The sequence below is a fragment of the Triturus cristatus genome, chromosome 1_2, assembly GCF_964204655.1.
Source record: "Triturus cristatus chromosome 1_2, aTriCri1.1, whole genome shotgun sequence".
Classification (NCBI taxonomy): Eukaryota; Metazoa; Chordata; class Amphibia; order Caudata; family Salamandridae; genus Triturus; species Triturus cristatus.
The window spans coordinates 1,116,291,821-1,116,303,850 of NC_140580.1; the positions used below are offsets into that span (position 1 = coordinate 1,116,291,821).

Sequence of the window (12,030 nt, forward strand, 5' to 3'; positions counted from 1 at the left end):
ACCTATAATTCAGTGAGCTTGCAAGGTAAGAAAAATACATGTTTAGGCCACATGCGCAATTCATAGCTGCATGTTGCTTCAGAATATGAATGCTGCTTTCCCGCTTACAGCTTATGCTGGGATTAGTACATGGGAGGGGGGTACTCAGTAAAAATTACTTCGTCATAATTAATAAACGTTAGTTATTGTTTCATGCATATTTGCTGCAACTTCGGTCCCAAGCTATCCCTTCTCTAAACTGTTTCCATACAGGTTCATTTCACTTAAATTCATGAAGTAAGTTTGATGCGTCATTACCAATAACTCTTAAACTAACTGGTTTATCGAACCAAGTAGAAGGAAAGTTGATGTACAGGTTAGACATTTATACTGGCGATATGGACTAGTAAATAAACATTGAAAAACTGATGCATTGAAACAAAATTGACACCCGCACATCAGCGCTATGGGTGAATGAGTATGGGCCACTGTTGGAGCGATTGTAAGTATCAATCCCCGATCAGTTGTTGGGGATTCGCTGGATCAGCTAGAACTTTTGTATACATTGTAAATGCAAGTTAAAGGAATATAGGACCCACTGCACACTATCACAACAATGAACATTAAAAAAAGGGAACGGAGTGTGAAAAAGGAATACAACGGATATAGAGGATAAAATATAAATAAATGACAGCGAGTGTACTACAAGCAGCTAAATAAAGAAAAACAGCCGGGCGTCCATATCCTGGAGATGGCCAGCCGGTAAAATGAACTTACAGGTGCTCGGATCACTGATAAAGTAGGCGCAAATGAAGCCAGCTGTTAAAAGCATTAGTAGAAAAGTGGGGCCTCTAGCCAACAAAATAGAACGAAACCTATCAAGGGAGACAATCACCAAGTCGAATGGAGCATATGCACCTTTTTCAAACAAATACACCCTTATTAGTCAAGGAGGATATTCGAGTAAACACCTCAAAATTATATTTTGGAAATATGATCACCACTGTCTTAAACACAGGGAGGCCGGCGGGACGAGCTCGAGCTCCACTTTAAGTGCAACCGTTACACCAGGCGCCTTTAAAATCCCCGCGCGCCCTCCGACAGTTCGCCTCTGGCGGCTCAAACCGGAAAAGAGGCCGATAGTTCCAACCCGTTAAAACGCATCGAACAAAGCAGATACCATAGTTGACTCGGAGAAAGTCACGCCACTTTATTCCAATGCTGGTAAAGCGGCAGAAAAATGTGCATATACACAAATCGTACCGACGCAGAGCACGTGGTGTTGCATCAGAGGTCGCGACACATACATTTTGAAAACTGTTGAGGGTATTCCTCGCGACCTTAGGCATTCCAAGATGGCCGCCGAGGGCACGCGGGCTGCTCCGCACACCTTACCAACATAACGACGAGTCCGCGCGTATAGCGCCATCTACAGGAGGCACCATGAAGGGCACCCGTAGACGACCCCCCCCCCGGTCGCAGATACTAGGGTACATTTTTGGACCGGGGCAAGTTATTGGAAGTGGTGGTGGGAGGGCCGCCGAGATTAGACAAGTGTAAGAGGGAAACATGCAGTCACTGAGTGTGTAAGGGGAGGGAGGAGGTATAGTAATTCGTCGCCGAGCAAACATGGGATGTTGAAACGTTCTAATGTAAACGAGAAAAATCAATACCAAGTTTGAAAAGCCTGAATTTCACAAACCGCGGTCGTTTTCGCATTCCGGGACTCGAGGTCCTGGCGTATTCGAAGTAACGTCCCGAACATTGTAAAACGACTCTGCCGGGATGCAAATGAACCCCCCTTGGATCAGCGAGTACCGACGGCTCGAGAAAACCAGAGAGCTGCTAAAACCAGCGAGGAGATTAGACCCGACCGAAGGCAGGCCGGTATGGAGTAAAAAAGACGCATTCCACCCACCTCTGGTGGCGCGGCTCAGGCGCCTAGCACTGTCTCCTTTCCGGGTTTTCCTTGAAAGAGGCGGTGTTTCTGAGCCCGGTGTCTTTTATAATCCGCTCGATCCCTCCCACAGGGGTGGTTCTTTCCGTTTACGAGGTAGAAGACCCCTCCTACGGCTTTACAACCCTCCCGAGCCCTTCCCTGGAGGCGGTGCTTTACTCAAGGAGGACCTGTAAGGCCGTCAGTCTCCCAATAACTTCGAACCCTCATGAGCCCTCCTCCGGGGCTGGTGTTTAACAGAAGGGAGGGAGACACCTCACAGGGCATCATAACCCTTTCCCCTGGGGCGGGGTTTTAGGGTGACACTCTCAGAGCTTTATAATCCTCATGAGCCCCCCCCCCCCCCAGGGGTGGCGTTTTACAGGAGAGGGCTGAGGGCTCTGTATGGGTTTTATACAGACCCTCCAGGATACTGCGGCACAGACAAGAGTATTTTGCAGCACAAAATAGGAACATTTGCAGCACACTACTAGGCGTTTAGCAGCGCTTTTTGCTACACCATTTTGATGGCATTTATTAGTTTGGTTTTAGAGTTAAGTTTAAACTATGAACATAAACCTCGATATGGTCCCAGTCTACCTTTATGTCTATGAGAATAAAAAATTAGCTAGCATTCGCGCCAAGAATTTTCAATTCTATTAAGGACACAGAGGCGAGGATTATGCTTCTATGTCAGTCCACGGAGGCTCAGATTATGCTTCTCTTTGCTTTACTGCAAACAAACAGCAGCCAATAAAACAACTTTAAACATCAGCATACCCCGGAAGTACAACCCCCTCCAGTAGTATGCCCCAATCACTGTCCACACTATCACATATAAGGTCCAAATTACGCCATCACTTCCTCTTTCTTTGCTGCTGCAGCAGCAGATAAGTGCTTTTCCCTTACTTTTATCAATATTTGGTAGAGTGTGGGGATATTGTGTGTTGGTTAATATTATCGATTTTTACCTGTGTTCATGGTTGTTAGAACTTGGTTATTGACTGCGACGCGGCTCCGGAACGTCTGTTCCCGGCTCCGTTTTCGCTGAGGTTGTGGCGCCTCGCAGCGCGCGCGCGTCGATAGCCTGCTGCGGGCGTTAGGGGGCGGTGGAGAAGGAGGAGGCAGACGCGACTCGCTCGTGCACAGAGAGCGGTCGCGTCGTTAGCAGGACGCTCTGGCTGAGCGCGCAAACTCGTTCTTCACTCATTTTGAACGAACGGCTCCTCGCGCTCAGTTCCACATGACTGCATACATCTCTGGCCTCAAGTTCTGAACGCTTACCGGAGCGTGTGACCGGATTAGAGCACTGCTCTAGGGGAGTGTATTGGGGTTGCTCCTTCCACCTTGATCATAGGCAGAACCTTTAGTTTAGTTTTTTCTTTGGTGCTCCTTGTTGAGAGCAGGTTCTGTCAGACCCCTGGGCTGCTCCCCCCCCGTGAATCTCTTCCAACTCCTCTGAGCTTGTAGCAATGGCGTACTACGCCGAAGAGGAGGACCAGTGGGTTGAATGTGACAATTATGAGGACTATGAGGAACCGGAACACTTGGAAGAGAATTTGGTGGAAGCCCTGGATACCCACGTCCAGGGTTCAGTTAATGTGGCCTTAATCAAAGCCCTCAAGCCTTTTACTAAGCCCCTCCTTAAATATGGCAAGAGGAAAATGAAGGCTAAACACAGTGATGCAGGCACTTCTCGTTCCTCGGCCAAAGTTTTGGCACGAATGGCAAAGAATGTAATGAGGGACCATGGTTCCATGGCTGCGTATGACACGGATGATTCGTTGCCAGCTACTACTACCACGTCGGACTCAGATGACGAGTCTGTGAGACCCAAAAAGAAATCTCATAAGGTGAAGCATACTGCTTACAAGGCTGATGACAGCCAGGCTCCTAAAAATCTGCTGTTTGACCCGCAGAGCCTTATTCATCCACGGTCTTCGGAATGGGTTCCCTGTCCTGAGGTGGCACATTATGTAGGGGTGAACTTGCGACAGGGTTTCGAGAAGGAAGTGCGGGCCACATTGCGCTCAGAATGCCCGAGACCATCCCTGACTGGCAAGGTGGCGGACACGTCGGAATTAGATCCTAATATGGCCACATTCATGCGGAAATTCGCTAAAGACCCGAAAAAGGGCTTAGATAGAGCCTGGCGGGGATGCCAGGATAAGCTGTTGGATGTTTCAGGTCCCCTCACTAAAATTCTAGACGCGGCGGTCAACGCCAAAAATCAGAATGTGTCTTTGGACACCTCTGAGATTATGGAGTGGGCCCAGCGGGCCCTGTGCTTTCTAGGAAATGCAAATGTGGCGCTATCTACCGAAAGGAGGCGCTCGTTCTTGATGAGAATAGATTCTCAATTGGCGGAGATGGCCACGACCGAACCGGGTTCTTTGGCCAATGGCATGTTGTTTGGCGACAAATTCGTCAAGGAGATGGGCAAGTACGTGGCCACCTTTTCAGCTTTAGACAAGGCGCAGGCTAACATCAAGAAAGTGTTCCACACTGGTGTTTTTGATAGGGCCGGACGCGCTAGAGGTCGAGGGTCCGGCCGTGGTTACAACCAGACCTCCCGAGGGGCGGAACAAAGAGGCAGAGGAGGTCAGAGGTCGCAGTTTTACCCCTCCCGCAATAGAGGTGGCCGAGGTCGAGGCCACAGAGGATCCTATCGAGGACAGCAGAACTCCGGAGATAGCTCCTATTCAGGTAACGATGTTGAATGCCTCAGAATGCATGGTGGGAGGTCGTATTGCGTTGTTCCTTCACAGGTGGCAGGAGATTACGACCGATCCCTGGGTGTTACAAACTGTCCAGGGTTTCCACATAGAATTCTACAGCACTCCGACTCAGAGTCGGGTACCGGGCGCCCTACATTTTTCCCTACAAGAACAGAGTTTCATCGACAGGGAGGTGGAGGCACTACTCCAGAAGGGTGCAATAGTGAGGACTATTCCCCATCCTCGGGGTTTTGTAAGCACGATTTTCCTAGTCCCGAAGAAGGACAAAGGGTTCCGTTTGGTGCTGAATTTAAGAGAATTCAACGCTTGGGTGGTGTACCGACATTTCAAGATGGAGGGCATCCATTTGTTGAGGGACATCCTCTTAGAGGAGGACTGGCTCGTTCGTTTAGATCTAAAGGACGCCTACTTGGCGGTCCCGATTTTCCCACCACACAGGAGGTTCCTCCAGTTTCTCTGGCGCGACCAATGGTTCGAGTTTTCCGCGATGCCCTTTGGTCTGTCTTCCGCCCCTTGGTGTTTCACCAAACTAATGAGACCGGTGGTCCAATGGTTGAGAGAACGAGGGGTCCGCCTGATCATTTACCTCGACGACATTCTAATTATGGCACAATCACAGGAACTCTTGTTGAGACATCTTACGTGGACTCTCCAACTGCTACAGGAGTTGGGTTTCCTTGTGAATCTGGAGAAATCAGTCCTGATTCCATCGCAATCGATGGAATTCTTGGGTTTTCAGATCAACTCCCTCACGTGCCAATTGCTCCTTCCTTTGAAGAAGAGGGTAGTGATCAGGAAGGAATTGAGGAAAGCGCTTGCCTCTCCGACAATCTCGTTACGGACGTTGGCTCGCCTAGTAGGGTTGCTGGCGGCGTCCATTCAGGCGATTTTTCCGGGGCCCTTGCATTACAGGGCCCTGCAGAGACTGAAAATTTTGCATCTACGCAAGGGTCTCTCGTATGCGCAACAGATAGCCCTCTCACCGGAGGCTCGTACGGAGATCCATTGGTGGTTAGACCATATGGAGGCCTGGAACGGCAGGGCCATTTTCTCCTCCAGCCCGGATGTCGTGATAGAGTCAGATGCGAGTCGCTGGGGCTGGGGAGCGCGGTGCGGGACCATGGAGACAGGGGGTCGTTGGTCTCAGGAGGAACTGAAGTTGCATATCAACTGCTTGGAACTCCTAGCGGGAGCGTTCGCGATTCGAACTCTGGCCCCGCAGAAGGTGTCTTGTTGCATTCTTCTACGTATGGACAATGTGTCCGCGGTGAGGTACATCAATCGCCTCGGAGGGACCCGCTCTCGCCTCTTGGCGGAGATAGCCAAGGACTTTTGGCATTATTGCCTGGACCATCGTCTAGTGGTGACGGCGGAATATATTCCCGGGTCGTCCAACGTGATTGCCGATTGGAATTCACGGCATTTGCGGGACAGCAGCGACTGGAAACTGCATCCCAACTGTTTCAAAGCGCTGAATCTCAAGTGGGGACCCTGTGTGCTGGACCTGTTTGCGTCCAGACTCAACACTCAACTTCCGCGATTCTACAGTTGGCGGCCGGACCCTCTAGCGGTCGGATCGGACGCCTTTCTTCACTCGTGGACGACGGGCATTCTATATGCCTTTCCACCATTTGTCATGATTCCGAGAGTGTTGGCGCATGTGCGCAGACAGAGAGCAGAGGTAGTCCTGGTTACTCCTTGTTGGAAGGCGCAGGCATGGTTTCCAACCGCCTTGAGCTTGGCTTGTGCGCCTCCGGTGCGGCTTCGGTCGTTTCCGGACATCCTCACGGATCCTCAGGGACTGCGCCACCCGTTGGTGTTGCAGAACCAACTGGGCCTCATGGCCTGGAGACTTTCAGGCGTCGTTGGCAGGTGCCGGGAGTTTCGCAAGACACTCTCTTTTTCTTGTCCCAGGCTTGGGCTCCATCCACACACAAGCGATACGAATCAGCTTGGAGACGGTGGGTTAGTTGGTGTGGTGAGCGACAGTGTGATCCCGTGGGATCCGATATTCATCTAATAGTGAATTTCTTGTCGGAATTGGCCAAGTCCGGTTTGGCGTACCGGACGGTAAATAATTTTCGATCGGCTATTTCAGCGGGTCATCCGCATGTGGAGGGCAGGCCAGTGGGGGAACACCCCTTGGTCTGCAAGGTAGTGCGAGGGATTCGTTTGGTGAACCCTCCTCAACCTCGGTACACCGCACTTTGGGATGTGTCGGTGGTTTTGCGTTTTTTGAGGAATTGGCCAAATAATGAGGCACTTTCTAGGAAACAATTATCGGCAAAATTAACAGTCCTACTGTGCTTAATTTCATGTAGACGGGTATCGGATGTGCGAGCACTGGATTTGGCAGGTAGAGTATTTACTCCTTCGGGAGTTTCCTTTACGATTTCCAGACGTACTAAGACGCACTCTCAGTGTATTACGTATCCTGCCTTCCCTCATCATAGCAAGCTGTGTGTTGTAAAGTGTTTAAAGGTTTATGAAGATTGTACTAGGGAATTTCGATCTGATGTTTCGGGACAATTGTTAATTGCCCTTCAGCGACCTTTTCGCCCGGTCTCATCTGCAACCCTGGCCAGGTGGGTCACTTGGTTACTGGGCCTTGCGGGGGTGGATGTTTCCATATTTGGAGCTCACTCTGTTAGGGGAGCTATGGCCTCTAAGTCTTTGGGGGCGGGTTCCCGGTTGCAAGACATCATGACTGTGGCGGACTGGTCGACTGATTCCACATTTAAAACGTTTTATCATAAACCTATTGTGGATGTAGCTTCGGTGGTGGTAAATCAACTTTAAACTAGCATAATCTGAGCCTCCGTGGACTGACATAGAATGAAAAATTGTCTAGCAAGCGCGACAAAGAATTTTCAATTCTATTAAGGACACGGAGGCGAGGATTATCCCACCCAAGCAGTTGGCATGTTGGCATACTGATGTAATTATTATGATGTTGTACCCACCCGATAATCCTGTACAGTGACTTCATAGTTGTTTTGTACGGGTGTCACGATGTCAGTTTCCATTTCAGGAGAACAGACCAAACAATCTTGAGGTTCAGGACGTCTGGCATCGGCAAGGATGATTCGATTCATCGGGGGTCAATTCATCTGGACAGAGGACAGTTGTCGTCTTTTCCGGAGAGGATATTCAAAGTTCAAGGTTGGACGCACGTCGATGGAGCAATCGGTGGTCCAGTGTTCGACGGTCAAGTTGGTGGACTGTGTTGAAAAGTTTTTTGTCATGCAAAGAAAGAGGAAGTGATGGCGTAATTTGGACCTTATATGTGATAGTGTGGACAGTGATTGGGGCATACTACTGGAGGGGGTTGTACTTCCGGGGTATGCTGATGTTTAAAGTTGTTTTATTGGCTGCTGTTTGTTTGCAGTAAAGCAAAGAGAAGCATAATCCTCGCCTCCGTGTCCTTAATAGAATTGAAAATTCTTTGTCGCGCTTGCTAGACAATTTTTCATTCTCTTTCTATGTATTGCTTCTCACAGCAGCCAATGAAAACTTGTATTGTATAAACAGAAAACTACATTTCCCATGATGCTTATATTACATCACATCCTGCAATGCCCCATAAGAGCCACAAACACCGGAACCTTTCCTCTTTCTTTGCTTCGAACATTAAAGTCCAATAATATAACAAAAGCCCCAACAACAGCTTCCAACGTGGAAGAACCAGGCCAGCTGGGATTAACGTCATCTTCAACCAGGATTACACTTAATCCATCTTCTTTTCAGACCATGAAGAAAGGGAGAGAGAACAACCCGTAACTTCTGTGTAATCAGAATATAAATGCAAACGGGTGGGTAATAATTACAATACTGTAATGTAACCGGGTGGGACAATCCTAGCCTCCGTGTCCTTAATAGAATTGAAAATTCTTGGCGCGAATGCTAGCTAATTTTTAGGTCTCGCCTGACCCAGCGCATGCGCTGGTCTGGCGAGACTTATTGAGAGGGCTCCAAAAAGTGCTACCAGGCCAGCCTGGAGCTACAGTGCATGTGCGCGGGCGCGCGCGCCGCACTTTCCCGCGATTACTTTCACTTTCACGGCCGCTTTGAAGTTTGATCGTGATCGTGATCACTTTCACTTTCGCGCTTTGCATAGCCAATAGGTCTCGCTTTTGGGACCTTATAAGTGTTTAGTTATGCAACTGTTGCATGGCTAAACACTTATAAGGTCCCAAAGGCGAGACCTATTGGCTATGCCAATGCTTGTTTATTCTATTACAGGACCGGAGGCTTCGTATTATGCTAGTTTAATGCTGATTAAAGACCACAGAGGATATATCACCCACCGGCTTGTAATAAAATTGTTTAAATGTTGACTCAGAAGACCAATCTGCAGAACGCATGATATTTTGAACAGTAGAACGCAACATGAATGTTTTAGAGGCCATGGCGCCTCGAACAGAATGTGCACCAAAGACTTGAGTATTAATACCTGCTTCCTGCATAACATGTTTTAACCATCTGGCTATAGTAGCCGCAGTGACAGGTTTGTAAGGTTTCTGCAAGGCAATCAACAATTGCACCACGCCATCAGGCCGAATAGACCTGGTACATTCTTCGTTGGCCTTAAGACATTGAACCACACAAAGCTTAGCATTATCAGGAAAGGCATGATATTCTACGCTGCGTGACATAGTTTTAGTCCTAGACGTGATGTTAAAAGAAACTCCTTCAGGAGTAAATACTCTACCTGTAATATCTAGAGCCTTAACGTCTGCAGAGCGTCTACAAGCCGCCAGGCATAACAGCATGGCCAGTTTGGATGATAGTTGTTTCCTTGTCAGGATATTGTTACTGGGCCATTGATTAAATAAGGAAAGAACTAATGAGACATCCTACAAGGAAGAATATTTCGGCCTGGGTGGATTAGCTACTCTAATACCCTTTAAGAGTTTACATACTAGAGGATGCATCCCAACGGGTTTGCTCTTAACTTGAGCATGGCCCGCCGATATGGCGGAATGGAAATTGTTAACAGAACGGTATGCCAATCCCTCAGAAACTTTTTCAGACAGGAAATTTACAACAAAGGGTAAGTCTACCCCCACGGGATCCACGTGTTGTTCCACGCACCAACGAACCCAACACCTCCAGGCTGAAGAATACCGTTTCCTGGTAGAGGGGGCCCACGCTTGGCTGATAAATCCTGCAGCTTGGTCCGAAACCCCGGCATTTGCCAACATTGCCGGAAAGTCTCCAGGCCATCAGGGACAACTGCCCCGATACTACCATCGGGTGCATCTTTCCATGTGGGCCCTGAACCATGGGATCCTCCTGGGGAAGTCGCAACTCGCCTCCAGCAGTATCGGGAACCAAGGCTGCGACTTCCACAAGGGAGTCACCAAAATCACTTCCGCCTTCTGGCGCATCACCTGTGTGAACACGCGGGGAATGAGAAAGAAGAGTGGAAACGCATAATTCAAACTCGGGGTCCAATCCTGTGAAAAAGCATCCGTCGCCAGAGCTAATGGATCCGGCCTCCAGCTGAAAAACTTTCTCATTTGGTGATTCAGTCTGGAGGCAAACAGGTCGATCTTGCAAAGACCCCAGATCTCCTGCAACCACTGAACCATCTGTGGTTGGAGCTGCCAGTCGCTGTAGTCTTTGAGATGGCATGAGTTCCAATCCGCCACGACATTCGACTGACCCGGAATGTACTCGGCTATGACCGAAATCTGATGACTCAGGCAATAGTGCCAAAAGTCCTTCGCTATCGCCACCAACATTGAGGACCTCGTGCCCCCCAGTTTGTTGATGTATTGAACCGCCGAGATGTTGTCCATTCGCAGAAGGATGCAACACAAGACCTGTTTGGGTGATAGTGTCCTGATCGCAAACGACCCTGCAAGAAGTTCTAGGTAATTGATGTGGAGGTTTAGCTCGTTGAGGGACCAACGTCCCCCTGTGGAAATATTTCCGCAGCACGCTCCCCAGCCCCAACGACTGGCGTCGGATTCTATGACAACCTCCGTAGTGAGCCGAAAATGGCTCTGCCGTTCCACGCCTCTACATGGGCAAGCCACCACTGAATCTCCTCCCGTACCTCTTGTGAAAGAGGAACTAAGTCCGTGTAAGAAAGACCCTTCTGCAAGTGTTGAATCTTGAGCCTGTGAAGGGCCCTGTAATGTAGGGGTCCCGGAAATATTGCTTGAATGGATGATGCTAGAAGGCCCACTATCCAGGCAATCAGCCTGAGTGAGACCATGCGTTTGGATAACAGGGAGCACAGCTCCTTCTTGATGTCTCGAAGTTTGGAACGTGGAAGACTGAGTTGAGCCGTCTGAGAATTGATGACGAACCCCAGAAAATCTATCGTTTGTGTAGGGCACGGAACCGACTTGGGTTCGTTGAACACGAACCCCAGGTTCTGTAAGATACGAATGGTCATGCGCAACTGCTGATCTGCCAACGTTGGAGACTGCGCCATGATGAGAATGTCGTCTAGATAGACAATCATGCGAACCCCCTGTTCCCTGAGGTAAGCTATCACTGGCTTCAGAACCTTGGTGAAGGACCACGGTGCCGAGGAAAGTCCGAAAGGAAGGACCAAATATTCGTACCACCGATTCCGCCATTGAAATTGAAGAAATCGACGGTGCGGACGAAATATGGGGCCGGACAAGTAAGCGTCCTTCAGGTCCAACCGGACCAACCAATCCCCTTGTTTCAAGAGGTCCGTCAACAGATGGATGCACTCCATCTTGAAGTGCTTGTATGTCATGTAATGGTTGAAGTCTTTTAAATTGAGAACCAACCTGTAACCTCCGCCTTTCTTCTGCACCAGAAAAATATTGCTGCAGAAACCGCGAGGGCCCTCGTCGCAAGGCGCTATCGCGCGTATCTGCAGCAATCCTTCGATTTCGGAATCTATAAAATCGCACTCTAGTCGGGAAAAAGAAAGCTGTCTGGGCCGATGGACCTGAGACGGAGTCTGGAAAAAATCTAGATGAAAGCCCTGAACTGTTTGTAAAACCCAGGCATTCTGCGATAGTTGAACCCAATTGTGATAGAAATATTGAGTACGTCCCCCCAATGGTAGAAGGAATAGATCCGGGGCACTCTCCTGTAGATTCGGTGTTCTGGAAACCTCCCCGATAGGATCCTCTATTAAAGCGTCACTTGTTGAAGCGTTGCCTGGTGGGGTAGAAGGTACCTCCGCGGGTAGAGTCCCACTCTCCCCTGCCGCGACCGAAGTCTCCTCGCTGAGTACCTTGTGAATACTGATGGCCAAACGAGCGTCCCCTGCCTCGTCTAGCCCTGTTGAAAACCCCGGCCTGAAAGACTCATTTTATTCCTGACTGCGCCTTATCCAAGGTCGTGAACGTGCCTATGTATTTGGCCACATCCTTGACAAAA

General features: G+C 49.2%; 1 protein-coding gene and 1 long non-coding RNA gene across 2 annotated transcripts in view; both read left to right on the plus strand.

The window, feature by feature from the left end:
• WDR38 (WD repeat domain 38) overlaps positions 1 to 12,030 on the plus strand; it is a 149,294-nt gene that overhangs the window by 69,439 nt on the left and 67,825 nt on the right. The gene's annotated exons all lie outside the window — the stretch shown is intronic.
• On the plus strand, positions 1,336 to 8,061 carry LOC146868790 (uncharacterized). Its single transcript, XR_014964272.1, has 2 exons — positions 1,336 to 1,469; positions 7,685 to 8,061. It is a non-coding gene; the product is annotated as an uncharacterized LOC146868790 (long non-coding RNA).